Genomic DNA, 10,819 nt, shown 5'->3' with positions numbered 1-10,819 from the left:
TTGGCTGGTCTCTCGGCCCTCCCCTCCCAAAACCCGCTCCCATTGGCCGCCGCCGCCGCGCAGCCTCGCCGGCCGCTTCCTGCTTTTAAAGTTACCTTGAGCGGCGGCCGCAGGGGTCAGCGCTGGCCCCGCCCCCCCCGCCGCCGCGCTCCCATTGGCTGCTCCCCCGCCCCCCGCCGTTCAAACGCGTTGGGGAGGCCGCTGATTGGCCGGCGCGCCCGTCACTCTCCCGGAGGGTTCCTCCCACCCGCCCCGCCCACCAGCGGGTCACGGGGGCGGCGCGCGCGCGAGGGCGGCGGGAGCGCGCGCGGGGCCCGGAATCAGGGAATCCCGGAGGATTTGGGGCTGGGAGGGGTCTCTGGAGACCACCCAGTCCAACCCCCCTGCCCAGGCAGGGTCACCTGGAGCAGGTGACACAGGGACGTGTCCAGGTGGGTCTGGGATGTCTCCAGAGACTCCAAGCCCTCCCTGGGCAGCTGTTCCAGGCTCTGCCACCTCCATGGGAAGGAGTTCTGCCTCAGGTTGAGGTGGAACTTGGCTGTGGTTTAGTTCATGGCCATTGCTCCTTGTCCTGTCACTGGGCACCACTGAGCAGAGTCTGGGACCATCCTCTGACACCCCTTGGAGATACTTGTGTGGATTGGTGAGACATTTACATAGATTGATGAGATATTTATAGGGATTGATGGATCCCTTCTCAGCCTTCCCCTCTCCAGACTGACCAGGCCCAGCTCCCCCAGTCTCTGCTCATCCCAGACATGCTCCAGACCCCAAATCATCTCTGTGGCCTCCGCTGGACTCTCCCCAGCAGCTCCTGGTCTTTCTCATCCTGAGGAGCCCAGACCTGGACACAGCTCTGGATGTGCCTCCCCAGGGCAGAGCAGAGGGGCAGGATCCTTCCCTGACCCACTGAGACCTCCTGGTGGAACAGGCACATATTCCTTGGCCGTTATCCCCACAGAAACCACCCTGGATCACACACTGACACTCCCACGTGTCTCCAGAGACCAACAAATAACCCACAGGATGAGAAAAAACCCCACAGGTTTCTTTCCAAATTCCCTGGTTCGGCAGGTGCTGCCCCGGCACAGCCCCGGATCCCTCTGACATTCCCGGCATTCCCACCCACAAACACCTACAATTCCCCTGCACAGCTTTAACCACACACCAGCCTCGCCCTCCCCGAGCCTCCAACACCCCTCTGGATCGGATGGAAAGCTGGGAATGTCGTGCTCTGTCCGTGTTTTATCCCACGGACACGCAATTCCCAGCGGATTATCCACAACACCCCAAGGGATTTCCAGCATTCCAATACATCGTTTACTGCTTGGAAATAACGTGCTGACGGGATTATCCAGAGGAAAAAATATTGGGAAGCACAGCCAAGGCTCGACTAGTCCTGCAGATTAAATCAGTTTGAATCTGATAGCGAGGGGAGATTAATTTAAAAATAGACCTTTCCGGTGGTTTGGTCAATACAAGTGGTTAAAACATGACTTTAAAATAAATAAATACACTCTGTTCTCTTCCTGTGTCATTCCTCAGATAAAAGCCTGGGCCTGGAAGCTGTGGAATTCTGACTATTGGAGGTATGTGAGGTACTTTTGGTGGTATGAAAAACAAACCCCAGCAGCCCCAGCACCCTTCCTTCGGAGCACAGGAATGCCTGGTTGGAATTCCGACTGCCCAAACACATTCCCGTGTGCTCTGTCACATCCCAAGGGACCCCCCTGTCACTCTTCTGCTCACAGGAATTTCGGGAACAGCCCCGGGAACAACCCAGCACAGCCACTGAGCTGCTGCTCACAGAGCATTTCATAATTCTACATGACAGTGAAAACTCATCAATTTTGGGATGAGTAAAGGGGGGAAAAAACCCACCTAAATTAATTTTGGGAAGTCCCAAATTTGTGGGGAAGACCCCACTAAAATAATTTGGGAAGCCCTACTGTAAAGGGTTTATTTCAATCATTGCAGCTGTTCTTGCTCTGGAACCACAAAGGGTTGAGGTGACACCTGGGAATTGCTGAAATCCTGCTGGAAAGACTTAACCAGGATCTGAAGGGAATGGACAAAAAAGGATGGAGAGGCCTGGAGTGACAGGACAAGGGGGAATGGCTTCCCACTGCCAGAGGGCAGGGTTAGATGGGAAATTGGGAAGGAATCCTTCCCTGGGAAGGTGGGGAGGGGCTGGAATGAATTTCCCAGAGAATCTGTGGCTACCTCATCCCTGGGAGTGTCCAAGGCCAGGTTGGAGCAACCTGGGAGAGTGGAAGGTGTCCCTGCCCATGGCAGGGGGTGGGACTGGAGATCTTTAAGGTCCCTTCCAACCCAAACAATTCTGGGATTATGTGAACTAGAGCTACTGGGAAAACAAGGAGAAAGGAACGTCCTGAACTCCCTCACCTGTCCCTGCCCTTTGCAGGCTGTGCCTTTCCAAGGAATGTGTCCCTGCACATTATCCCTGTGGGGCAGGAGAACAAACAGGGACAAACAGGGTTTATCTTGGGAAAGGACAAAATAATGAGGCCCAGAGCAGCCAGGAATGACCCAGCCCAAGGTCCCCAGGCAACCACAGCTCCCAGGGAACTGGTGGGATCTCACCTCATTCCCACCCGGAACCAGGGGCTCAAGGGCTGACTTTGAGCCTCGACCAAAAACTCCGTGTTCACCCCAAAATGTAGAATCACAGAATATCCTGAGTTGAAGGGACCCACAAGGACCATCCAGTCCAACTCCTGGCCCTGCATAGACACCCCAACAATCCCTGAGAGGATCATCCAAACCCTCCTGGAGCTCTGGCAGCCTCGGTGCTGTGCCCACTGCCCTGGGGAGCCTGGTCAGTGCCAACCACCCTCTGGGGGAAGAACCTTTCCCTGAGATCCATCCTAACACAGCTCCAGACATTCCCTGGGTGCTGTCCCTGGTTATGGCAGAGCCTGGTGTGACATCCCACCCCAGGGTGTCACCACAACGCCCCAGGGACGGTACCTGGGCCCAGGTAAAGCCGAGGCTGGAACAGAGCCCGGATCACCTGAGGACAAACAGACCCAGCAGGAATAGCCCAGTCCAAAAACAGCACCTCATTTAAGGAGGGCAGGGATAAACCTAAGAAAAGACAAGGGATGTTGCCAAGGGCAACGGCAGCCAGGGATGTGGGATGGCCCAGGAGGGAAGTTTTGTAGGACTGGAGGGAAAGGGAACCACAAGCTCAGCCAGATGAGGTTTTTAATCACCCATGCTCAGCCTGCAATGGAGACAGGCAAGATTTCTTCCTAAATACATGGAGAATATGTCACTGCACAAGACAAGGGTCTCAAAGGGTGCTATAAAGAGTCACTGTTGTTTCTTCTGTGAAAACCCAAAGTCTGCCAGAGCTCCAGGTCCTGGAGCTGGCCCTGGAACACAGCTCAGCCACCACAAAAGCCAACACTGTCACCCCCATTGTCCTGCACCCCCCACCAGCCCTGACCCCCCAAACACCTGCCCAGGGAATGCTGCAGCAGGAGAAGGAACCGACCTGAGTGAAATCCCACCAGGCCAAAAGAATTCCCTTTGATCCAGGCCACACCCACACTGCTTGCAGTGTATGGACCTTTACCAGGTACTCGGGACATTTCTTTTATTCCCTCAGCTCAGGAAAAAGCAGGATTTAGGAAAACCATATTTGTGTGCAAGTGTCTTCACAGCTCTTGGTGCTTTTAGGTTTTAAACACAGATTAAACAACCCCTCGGGTATTACCAGAGACCCACAGCTGCCTCTCCCCTCTTTCTGCCAAGCACTGTGGCAGAGTCTGGAGCAGCTCCTTAAGGCTTGTGGGGCAAAAAACCCCCAAAGTTTGGTAAAATAAAATCAGAGAATCATGGAATTGTTTGGGTTGGAAGGGAATTTGAAGATCACCCAGCTTCACCCCCTGCCATGGGCAGGGACACCTTCCACTCTCCCAGGTTGCTCCAAGCTGGCCTTGGACACTTCCAGGGATGGGGCAGCCACAGCTCCTCTGGGCAACCTGTGCCAGGGCCTCACATCCCTCATGGGGAAGGATTTCTTCCCAATCTCTAATCTAAACCTAAACACCCGAGTTCCTCTCTACCTCTTCCCACCCTCTTCTCCAGACAGGTCAGGATCACAACAGGCCTTGGAATCACAGAATCCCAGAATGGTTTGGGTTGGGAAGGGCCTTAAAGCCCATCCAGTTCCACCCCCCTGCCACGGGCAGGGACACCTTCCACCACCCCAGATCGCTCAAGGCCGAATCCAACCTGGCCTTGGACACTTCCCGGGATGGGGCATCCACAGCTTCTCTGGGCAACCTGTGCCGGTCCCACCTCACCCCCGGCCCGGGGGGTCCCGATCCGGCCCCGGTTCCCCCCGGCCCGGTCCGACCCCCCCCCGGGCCGCGCGCGCGCGGGACAACGGTCCGTTCCCAGTCCTCTCCCCGGTCCGCCCCGCGCCGCCCAATCAGCGCCCGGCCCTCCGCGCCCGCCTCCCCCCGCGCGGGCCAATCAGCGCGCGCGCCGCGCCCCGGCCAATCGCCGCGCGCGGCCGTTGGGGTGGAGGGGATGGGATGGGGGGGGGGGGGGAGAGAGCCCGCGACGACCCCTCTCACGGGCCGCCCCCGCCCCGCGCCCCCTTCACGGGCTTTCCCCCGCGCCGCCCTCCCCGCGCACTCACCGGGGCGGCCCGCGCCGCGACCTCCCGCTGCTCCGCGCGGCGCCCGCGCTGCCTCCGGCGCGGCTCGGCGGCGGGAGGCGGGAGGGGAAAGAGGCGGGGGGTGAAGGGGGGGCGACCGGAGCGGAGTGAGCGCCCGGCGGCCGAGAAACAAGATGGCGGCGGGGCCGTGAGGCGGCGGGGCGGAGGCTCCGCCCTCTTCCCCCCCCTCCCCGCCCGCCTCCACGGGCCGCGGCGGGCGCGTGACCCGGCGGAGATCTCGCGAGAGCGTCGGGGGCGGGAGGGGCAATGGCGGGTGAGGGGAAGGACCGGACCCGGTGTGAGGGGAACGAACGGGGAGCGGCCGAGCCTCGAGGGGCGGCCAGACCCTCCCTCTGGGATAAGTCCGTCCTGTCCGACACCCCTGCGGGCCGCGGCTCCCAAGCGTTAGGCCTCTCCCAAGGCCAACTTCCAGGTGTTTCTTTTGTAAAACGAGCAGGAAGCCTGGGGTGTTTCGCTGTGAAGCGTGCTTGTAATAAACTGGGTGGTGGATAAATCCATTAAAGATGCTGGATAAAGAGAGTGATTACCCTCAATGAACTTACTCCAGGCCAGAATTTGGCATATTCTGGGGAATTTTAAAGGGATTTTTGGAATGTAATAATAATAATAATAATAATAATAATAATGATAATGTTTGAATTTTTATTATAATAATTTGGAATATCATATTAATAATAATAATAATAATAATAATAATAATAATAATAATAACAATGCCATAAATAGGTAGTAACTGGATTGACTCAGTGAATCCTGTTGTATAGTTTAACTATATATGCACACAAAAGGAAAATAACTCATGTCATCGTACATATCTGGTCCACCACGGAGTTCTGGTTGTTCATGTCCTTGGGGGGAAATGTTACTGAAATAAATAGAGAAAGTAATTAGAGATCCTTTCCCTCTCTTTGAGCAGAGAGTCGAGGCAGCTGCTCTTCAGAAAAAGAAACCCAAACAGAACCAGAACCAAAAAGGGAAGAGGAGCAGGAATTCCCAGTAATCACTGCAATTCTCCATACCTCTAACAGATTAGTTGTTTTAATAAATATAGCAGTAAAAAAGCAATTTCCTAGTATTTTTTTTTTTCCATTTCCATCGTTTTTTTCCCTCGCTGTACAGACGTGTGACAGCAGCTCTGCTTAACCAGCATGTCCCTGGCAACAAAGCTCCTCAGCCCTGCCCTCCCTGAGCCTTTTGGGCTCATCCAGGGACACTTCCAGCCCTGCTGTCCCAGCCCTGAGAGCTGGCCAAGTTCAACCTGGCCGAGCTGGCCAAGGGCTCGGATCCATCAGCACAGGACGACTTTCTCCTGCCACCCTGGAGCCGGTTCAAGCAAAAGTCTGTGCTCTGCTCCAGCCAGCTCTGCCATTCCCAGGGACAGCCAGCTCTCCCATTCCCAGGGATGGCTTTGCTGGCTCCGGGACATGGCACACTGAGGGGTGACTCATCCTGCTTCGGGATTTTTCCCATGAAAAAAATCACTTTTCCTTAGAAGCGACTCCATCTTCGCCTCCTTTCTGTGCCCAAATTGGCATCTAGAAAGGTTTCTTTTTTTATGTAATTCTTAAATCTAGTTTTTCATGATATAAAATCATCGTTTATCACTTTAAACATCATTTGAGGTGGGAAAGGAAAGTCGGGTCCCACGTGGCTGCTGCACTTCCAAGTCACCCTTCCCAAAACTGCTGGGGCAGCTTCTGGCACAGTGTTTTGCTGTGCTCCCTGTGCAAGAGGATGAAATCCCTCCTGCATCCTTGCAATCCCTGCATCCCACGGACACAGGGAGTTGGGATCTGTGGTTTCTGTCCCGTGACTTTTGCCCAAATGTAGGAAATGGGACCGAGTTCTGCGGCCGCTCTCGGAGCTCGGCTGCCCCGGAGGCTCCGTGCTGGCACCGGAGTGGGAAATGTCTTGCAGCAAATTCCTGCAGTTTTATTGGAAGTCTTGCAACTCAGGGCACTTGCAAGGCAGCCAAGAGAAATAAAAGTCGTAGAATCACGGAGTGCTTTGGGTTGGAAGGGACATGAAGGATCATCCTGTTCCACCCCCTGCCCGGGGCAGGGACACCTTCCACCAGCCCAGGTTGCTCCAAGCCCCATCCAGCCCGGCCTTGGACAATTCCAGGGATGGGGCAGCCTCAGCTTCTCTGGGAAATTCATTCCAGCCCCTCACCACCCTAATGGCTGCTACAGTTTGGGGTTGTTTTTTTTTTAATTCCCTAATTTCTGAGCCGCCCTCCTATTGCAGCGTGGAGGGTGACAATCCCCAGCACTCCCCTTCAAAATGCCTTGTTTATAGACCATTTAACCAGCCCTGCTGCTGACAGTGCTGCCAGGCCCAGCTGCCAAACCACCCAGCTGTTCCTCCTGCCAAGATCCAGCCCCACTCCAGGGATTTCTGGACAATCCTCCTCTTCCTCCTCCCACTGGATCCTTTCGTGCCTGTAGCTCTGTTTCCTTCCCACCTGCTCCCTCGGCAGCAACAGATCCATTGTCTGGAGCTGCTCAGCTTCCCCAGAAGGATCCCAGCAAACACAGAGCTCCCTGTCAGCCTGCCCAGAACGTGGAGGAGCCAAGGAAAACAAGAAAGAGGGGAAAAAAAAAAAAAAAAAGGAAAGAAGAAAGTGTTTTTCCACTCGGCTTTATCGGCGCTCGCATAAATCCGGTGGCGGTTCGTTGAGTTTGCGCTTCCCCAGCACCTGCCACCTGCTCAGCTGATCCCTCCCACGCTCCCTGAGGGGCTCTGCTGCTCCAACTGCACCCCAGGGCCGGATTTGGGAGGGCTGGATTTGTTTGACACGGAGGAAAACCGTCTCTCAGAGCAGCAGGGACAGGCCTGGCCCTTCCCAGCTCAGCCCCCGCCGTCCCCCGGGACTCCCGTTCCAGCGGGGCTCTGGACTCGTCCCAAACAGGCTGTTGCTCCGGGGCAATGATCCACAAGCAAAGGAAAACCTGGATTTAAATTATTTATGGGTATGGAAACGCTGCCTTGTAGATTTTTTAGGGAAAAGGAGGCTATTTAGGGCCAGATTTTGGGGCCCATTTTTCCCGACCCTTTGTGCCACATCCCACCCGGTGCCTCTTCTAGTTGGGGAACATCCCTATGATAAATTTAAGGATGTTTAATAAGAGTATTTATCTGCCTGGACACAGATTTTTGAAGCCCCCGTAGAAACCTTGTCTCTGCTTTGAAATTAAACCCCAGAAAGATAATTTGACTCGGGAGAGATGATGGTTTGGGTGTTGCCAGAAGATTCCTTAGGAAACCAAAAGGCCTGAGGGATGACAGGGATGATCCAGTCCCAGCCCTGGGGCTGTGGCTCACCTTTTGCACCTGGGTAGTTTGAGGTTTGAACCCAGAACAGAGGTGCTTTTACCTTTTCTCATCCAGAGGGGAGCTCCCAGAGGAATCCTGCTCTCCCAGCCCTCCATCCCTGGGGAAGAGACGACACAAATCAGCAAAACCCCTCTGAGTCAGGAAATCTCTGAACTTCCAGAGCTGCAGACGAGGTGCTCAGCCCAGCACTAACTGGGAGGCTCCATTCCCAGTATTCCCAGTTCAGTGCTGGCAGTGGGGAGAGGATGCAGCTCCCAGCTCGGAGCTGGGATTGGATCCCAGTGACTTTCCCGGTGCCTGCAGCATCCCAGGGAGAAGCAGATGGTGCCCGGGTGCCTCTTGCCTGGCCCAGCACTCTGGCTCTCCCAGTATCCCACTGGTGAGCACACGTGACCCCCCCTGCTCCTGCAGGAGGGTGAGAGGAGGTTTTCCAGCCTCTCCACACGGCTCCTTCTCCTGCTGGAAGTGGGACGAGCTGCGGAGCTGACACAGCACCGACAGCTCATCCCAGTGGGAACGTCCAGCAGGGCCAAGGGGAGGAGCCCCTGTGCCCACCCGGGCTCATCCCACAGCCTGGCACCTTCCCAGGGCACGGTTATTCCCGGGAATACACACTGGGTTTGCCCAGTCCTGGCCTCAACCATCCTCTCCCCATAACCCATCACGAGGTGCAGCTTCTCCCTCCCCTAATGCTCGGCCCTGGGGCAGCTCCAGGACCTCCTGGGCAACCTCAGAATCCCCTGGAAAGCTCCAGGATGCCCCGGGAGCAGCCCCAGGACCCCTCTGGGAAGACAGAGAGTCCCCTGGGAAGCTCCAGGATGCCCCAGAGCAGCTCCAAGACCCTCCAGACAGCCCCGGGACCCCCGAAATTCCTACCTCTTCTCTGTGTTTCTGCTGCCTATTCCATCCACCTCTCTCCAGGGTGAGCAGGATCCACACCACTGGAAATGTCCATCCTGTCCCAGGGAAAGGCAGCACGTGGCACCCCCGGGGGCTGCAGATCCCAGGGTCACCCTCGCAGGGACACCACGGTTTGGCTCAGCTTACAAAGCCTCTCCCGGGCTTCCCACTATCCCATATCCAGCTCATCCCCATGCACACGCTGCCCAATAGCCCCTGCAGGGCTGTGAAGCCAAGCCCTGGGAATCCTCTTACGGGGGTTTTACCGGAATAATCGCATTAAACCACCCCCTTTTCGCCGGCATGAACCCAAAAGGTAAAGGAGAAGGTGGTGAGGAGCCGGCAAAGAGAGCGGAGAGCTGAGCTCCTTAAGGAATTAAGAGACATGGGAGATGGGAGAGCTCTGATGGGATCCCAGCAGGAGGCCAAACCTGAGGTTTTGCCCACCCCACTCCAGGGAGGCGCTTCCCAGGGGATTGGTGCCATAATCTCAAACCTGCAGGAACAAACCACCGAGTCCCTCCTGGTGTGAGGTTGGTGATCCCGGAGCAGAAAACCAGGGTCAGGCAAAAAACTTCCAAAGGAACATAAAACTTCGTCATTATTATTTTATCATCGCCGTGAAACTTCCTGTTTTATCGTGGAAATGTGGCAGTTGGAATAAAAACGTAAGGAGAATCTTTTCACTGGCTGAGGCAGGTGTTTTCACTATCTCTTCCCCCCAAACAATATGTTCCCAGGGCTGACACTTTCTCCACAGAGCTGGAAGTTTGCTTTGATGGAACACGCTCCCCTATTGAGAGATTTTCGGCTGGTTTTCCCGACTATTCCTCACAAAGGCCCCTCTGGACAACCTCTCTCCTCCCTGAGTTTGTTTATACGCTTTGAACCCTGTTAGGAAACCATCTCCCTACTTCAGCGCTGTTTTATCCAAGTTTCCATATTTAGTTCTTTCGGCTATTCCTGTTCCTCACCAGCTTTCCCCGTGCACAACCCGCCACATCCCAGTTTTCCCTGTCCTTCAGGGAATTTCCCCCCCATCCTCCCTGCACCGGTGGATTGAGCGCTGTACTCACCTCGGGGACAAGATCCCAAATCACTCCCCACACCCTGATCCCAATATCAGGAACTCAGTGGGTGGTTTCCCGCAGCCCCAGGTGCTGGTGGTGGTCCCAGGACCCCCGGCACGGTGGAGATGGGAAGCCTTTCCCACCGGGAAACCCCAAGCCTGGCAGCGTTTGAGGATTTGAGGGAGGGACAGAGTTAAAGGCGGGTGAAGGAGGGTTTCCTCCCGGCACGTGGCTCCATGTCAGCCGCGGTGCGCAGCCGGCAGAGGCAACGCAGGGAAAGCACTGGAGGAATTTACCAGGAGTAGAGAGAGAGAGACGCTGCTCGGAGGGAAATTAGTGTTTGCATCCCGGGAGCCAAGGTGAGTCCAAGGGCAGCGCGGGAATCGCTGCCTCCCCCGCTCCAAACCCCTCCTTCGGAGGGAACCAGGGCACCGGCGGTGCCCCCTCGGTCCCTGTGCCCCCGGGGAGGGCCACGCTCGTGCTCCAGCGGCAGCCGAGGCACCGGAGCCGGGAGATTTGTGCATTCCCGAAGGAGCCCCGCGGCCACCCGGGCTGAGCGGGACGGGCTGGCAGCGCTGCAGGTCTGCCCGGAGCCTTCCGGGGGTCCTGGGGGCACCGAGGGGGTGGCTCAGGGGTCTGGGGTCTGGATGGGGACGCTCGGGGTCAGGGTGACAGCAGGGGGGAGGTGGCCAGCAGCTCTTGGGGTCCAGCTGTGAGAGAAGGGTCAGGTGGCAGCCCTGGAGTCCAACTGGTGGGTGTAGGGTCCAGCTGGAGGTTTTTGGGATCCCTTTGATGGGTG

The 10,819-nt window shown here is 56.3% G+C and overlaps 2 protein-coding genes and 1 long non-coding RNA gene across 3 annotated transcripts in view; 1 reads left to right on the top strand and 2 right to left on the bottom strand.

Annotated features, from left to right (window-relative positions):
- The window catches only part of NFYC (nuclear transcription factor Y subunit gamma), a 36,413-nt gene extending 31,719 nt beyond the window's left edge, over positions 1-4,694 (bottom strand). The window contains exon 1 of the mRNA XM_027701283.1: positions 4,676-4,694. The gene's annotated coding sequence lies outside the window, so the exon portion shown is untranslated. The remainder of the gene's footprint in view (positions 1-4,675) is intronic.
- Positions 4,695-5,452: 758 nt separating this feature from the next.
- LOC113976260 lies at positions 5,453-9,495 on the bottom strand. Its single transcript, XR_003537051.1, has 3 exons — positions 8,927-9,495; positions 8,091-8,147; positions 5,453-5,579 (listed from the first exon to the last, which is right to left on the bottom strand). It is a non-coding gene; the product is annotated as an uncharacterized LOC113976260 (long non-coding RNA).
- Positions 9,496-10,290: 795 nt separating this feature from the next.
- Positions 10,291-10,819, top strand: part of RIMS3 (regulating synaptic membrane exocytosis 3) — a 19,811-nt gene continuing 19,282 nt past the window's right edge. The window contains exon 1 of the mRNA XM_027701281.1: positions 10,291-10,379. The gene's annotated coding sequence lies outside the window, so the exon portion shown is untranslated. The remainder of the gene's footprint in view (positions 10,380-10,819) is intronic.

This window comes from Neopelma chrysocephalum, unplaced genomic scaffold (assembly GCF_003984885.1).
Source record: "Neopelma chrysocephalum unplaced genomic scaffold, ASM398488v2 Primary Assembly neopelma1_155, whole genome shotgun sequence".
NCBI classification, from domain to species: domain Eukaryota; kingdom Metazoa; phylum Chordata; class Aves; order Passeriformes; family Pipridae; genus Neopelma; species Neopelma chrysocephalum.
This window is presented reverse-complemented; position numbering and strand designations above follow the sequence as displayed.